Source organism: Schistocerca gregaria, chromosome 3 (assembly GCF_023897955.1).
Source record: "Schistocerca gregaria isolate iqSchGreg1 chromosome 3, iqSchGreg1.2, whole genome shotgun sequence".
NCBI lineage: Eukaryota > Metazoa > Arthropoda > Insecta > Orthoptera > Acrididae > Schistocerca > Schistocerca gregaria.
Window position 1 is genome coordinate 771,478,475 of NC_064922.1, and position 4,901 is coordinate 771,483,375.

A 4,901-nucleotide genomic window follows, 5' to 3' on the forward strand; every position below is an offset into this window, starting at 1 on the left:
TGTGGCGCAGACCCCCGAATGCAAGGACCTGAGTTGTCAATGAGGCATAATAGTGTAGGGTGTATTTACATTACATAGAACCGATCGTTGCCTGGAATGGTTATATCCGGCTGCTTAGAGACCATATGCAGCCCTTCATGCAGTTAATGCTCCCAAACACTAATGGAATTTTTATGGATGACAGTGCGTCGTGTCACCGAGCCAGAATTTTTCGCGATTGGTTTGAAGAACATTCTGGACAATTCGAGCGAATGATTTGACCACCCAGATCGCGCGACATGACTCCCAGCGAACATTTATGGGACATAATCGAGAGAGCAGTCTCAGATGACAATCCTGCGGCGGCAACACTTTCGCAGTTATCGAAACCTATAAAGGGAGCGTGACTCAACATTTCTGCACGGGGCTTCCAACGACTTGTTGAGTCCATGCCACGTCGAGCTGTTGCACTACACCGGGCAAAAGGAGGTCCCACACGACATTATGAGGTATCCCATATCTTCTGTCACCTCAGTGAATAACGGGACGCTAAGTCGAATGTCACAGAGTGCACAAAAAGGCTCATTTTCCTACCCATAAGAGGAAAAAGGTTGACTGCAAACATGATATCATTGTAATTTCCGTTTCAAGAAACCTCGAATGTCACTAGAAGTATGTTTCTACTTTCAAAAACGCTGCTAAAATATCTCCTTCGTTACAATGTATTGCATACTACCATCGTTTGTCATTTATGAACTTCATTACGATTGGTTGATCCGCTACATAAAACACAATATAAGGCCAGATATCTGAAATATAAACGTAGCAAGCATCTCAAGACAGAATTAGGAAGACGTGAATTCTCTGGCTTCCTCGGCGTGATAGATTAATGGTGTGCTTTTAGGTGTTCAGCTGAGTTGGTAATTTCATTTGTTTCGACAGATGCAGCGAGCACACATAATACCACAACTTGCAGCACCTGGGCAGGTTGTTGAAACGTGGTACAGGAAAGCAGAATTAACAGAATTAACAACGTGAATGAATATCTTAAAGCAGATCTTTAACGAAGAACATCTTTAAGCCAACGTAAAACTGGGTGGATAATTTTTTAAAAAAAAAATCCTCATATATGATACAGCAGAAAGTTTGCTACAATTCATTCAAAAGTTATCAATAATTCCATGAGGGCAAAACACTTTTTTATCAGAAAGAGCTCTTCTTCAACCTATTAAATGTTTCCAAATGTCTCTCTGGCGGTGCTGCTTTTACGTAATAAGCGTTATGTACAGGATATTTTAGCGTCGCCACGTGCCTGAGGACCGAACTAATACGCTACCTGCAACGCGCCACGGGGCGAGAGTGCTCGCGAGGAACTTGGCAGCTGCTGCCGGCACTTTGGGTGGGCTCCAGAGCGCTACGGCTCGTTTACTTCACAAGTTCTTGCTGAACCTTTGCTCCCTCCGGCGCCGTCACTGAAATAGCGGCAGCCCTGACGCAGAGTTGTCGCCCAGAAAACTCCAGTGTTAAGTGCAAGGCTACGTATTAAGGCAGTGAGCACACAATAACTTTCTGGTTTATTTCCCTTGTGCTATGATATCCGGATTCGCAGATGCCTTTAAGATCTCCAACAGTGTGGGGGCAACGTTGTTATTGCAATAATCGCAGTCATCTCAGATCAATTTCTGATATATTGTGTTCTCACGGGTTATCGAAGCTTTGATAACCTTCTGAACGTTATCTACAACAACAACGCTTACGAATGGAGCCCCAAAATAATTAGGCTCAAAATTATACTGAAACGTTCCTTTCGTCCGTACCCCCGATCTTTCGTGACATAGTGCGAAATCACAGTCGCGGCCATGGTCACGATTCGTACGCTCTTGGCGAAGTGCGATACGCAAGGTGAATTACTACAAGACGTAATGCTCCACGGCTTTAAACAGAAACGTCTACTGACGGACTCGAATTAATTCTCTACTCGGGTGTGCTATCAAATCAGTCTAAATAAGGTTTGCCAGCCTCGTTTTGACCCATAAGACAGAGCTAAATTCCTGTCTACTCCAATGTAATAATCAAAGCCCTGTAGCAATCCAACTACTTTCACAAAGGTAAACCGTCTTCCAATATGACGGATAAAGATTTGGACAACGCTAAGATGATGGTTTCAAGGACTGAACTTTGCACCCACGACAAAGGTATTACCAATACCTGCGTTCATCAGTGACATTGAAGAAGCTGTTCGATCTGTTGGTACTTAATCAGCCTTCCGAAGATCCTTAAGAATGGTGTTTCTCTGCGTCCGATAGCGAGTAACATTGGCTCTCCAACCTATGACTGTCCTAAACACTTATCGTTATTATTCAGGCATCTGGTGGGAAAATATGCACATACATCATAACTCTGTGGACTTCATTGGCAAATTAAAATCACTCTAACTGAACAGTTCCAATATGTTAGTTACGATGTAGTGTCGTTGTTCACAAAGGTTCCTCTCTCAGAATCATTATTTCTCACTGACAGAACCTTTGATGAAGAGATTTTAGACTTGTTTAAACACGTTTTGACCTCGTCATATTTTTTTACTCAATAACGAATTTTTCTGAACAGACTGACGGTGTCGTCATTGGTAGTCCTTGATGGCCAGTTCTTTTATGAAGGCTCTGGAATCTGCTTGCTTGAAGCCCACAATAGACAATGTCCGTTCACGATGGAAATCGAAAAAGATGGGTGCCATCCATTTTTGGATGTTTTGGTTCGACACAAAGATGACGGCGATTTGGGACATGCAGTTTATCGGAAACCGAATCATACGGATTTATACTTACGTGCAAATAGCTGCCACCATCCTTCGAAGACGATGAGTGTTCTGAGAATTCTAGCATACAGAGCACACGACACTGCTGACGAGAGCAGTCTGGATAAAGAGCTCCTACACTTGAGAACAGTTTTTGATGCTAACAGGTTCTCTACATAGCAGACACGTAAGGCACTACAAATGAAACCAACAGTGGGCATAAGGAATGCAGAAGAACACACTGAAAGTTTTAAATCAATGGCTTTTCTGCCATACCTGGGAAGCCTCTCCTCGAAAGTGGGGTGGATACTCATCAAACACAAAGTGAAAATGATGTTTCGCTCTCCACCAAAGACAGCAACACTCCTGGATTCCGTTAAAGATGATTTGATGCTTCGGAAGCCTGGGATTTACAAGATCCCCTGAAAGTGTGGTCATTCATACATGGACAGACGACATGTACAATCTATGAGAGATGCACAGAGTACCCCAAGTACACCCGGCTCTTACAACATAATAAATACGCGGTGGTGGTGGTGGTGGTGGTGGTGGTTAGTGTTTAACGTCCCGTCAACAACGAGGTCATTAGAGACGGATCGCAAGCTCGGGTTAGGGAAGGATTGGGAAGGAAATCGGCCGTGCCCTTTCAAAGGAACCATCCGGCATTTGCCTGAAACGATTTAGGGAAATCACGGAAAACCTAAATCAGGATGGCCGGAGACGGGATTGAACCGTCGTCCTCCCGAAATACGCTGTGGCAGAGCACTGTATTGAGACTGGGCACTCTATATGAAGATGGTATCTGTTCTTTCGGACATGTCCGAAAGAACAGATACTATCTCTTCATATAGTTAAGGCTAACCGGTCATTGACCTTCTTCTTCTGTGATGGATGCACACGCATTGCCCGAACTCTTACGGGACTCGGTAAGATTGTCTGCCGCGAGTAATGAGTGTAATGGGCAGGGGCACTACCCATGTAGTGTGTGGACATAAGTTGGGAATGTGGGTCTCACGGGGAGCGTGCAAGGGATAAATCCGTGCATTCGCACTCTCCTCTGTGCCCTCGATGGCCAGTTCCGCTTGGGACGCTCTAGCGATCGGACGTGCCGGTACTTCCGCGTAGTTGTCGCACCGCAAACAAGAAATTTTTGGTTTGTGACTTGTGATACACTCAGTGCATCCTCCGTACCGCCGTCCAAACGCTTGTTACTTAGTTTATAGTGGTCTAGGCCGTTCATATAGCGCAGTTATGGCTCCCAGTGTACCCCGTAAGAATACGCTTTGTTTTGAATTTGAGAAATCTTCAAGGAATGTTCAACCAAGTTCTCTCGAAATCCATGAATGGGTCGTAGATATTATAGGAATAACGTCGGACGAGGTCCACACAGCATATTATGATTTCTTTGTGAAGTTTTTACATCCGTTACCACTGGAGAAAATTTTGGTGAATACTAGTGGGAAGACAGAGTTTGGACACCGTGATCAACCGGTAAGTACAGTTTCAATCACTAAATCTGAAGTCGAGTATGAACACGTGAGAGTGTTCAGTTTGCAGCCTGTTTTCTTAGAGACGTTCTTGCAAAATACGGTAACGTCCTGCAGATGGGATCCGTACCAGATCGGGTTGACGGAGGAGATAGAGGAGATCCAAAGAAGAGCGGCGCGTTTCGTCACAGGGTTATTTGGTAACCGTGATAGCGTTACGGAGATGTTTAACAAAGTGGCAGACTCTGCAAGAAAGGCGCTCTGCATCGCGATGTAGCTTGCTCGCCAGGTTTCGAGAGGGTGCGTTTCTGGATGAGGTATCGAACATATTGCTTCCCCCTACTTATAGCTCCCGTGGAGATCACGATATAAAATTAGAGAGATCAGAGCGCGCACGGAGGCTTTCAGACAGTCGTTCTTCCCGCCAACCATACGCGACTGGAACAGGAAAGGTAGGTAATGACAGTGGCACGTAAAGTGCCCTCCGCCACACACCATTGGGTGGCTTGCGGAGTATAAATGTAGATGTAGATTAGAAACGAAAAATGATCGAGTCCATACAAACTGCAATGTTACAGTGGGGTTCGTTCCGTTGATATGGCCATTAAAGTAAATATTCCATCCTACAGGTATATAATGGT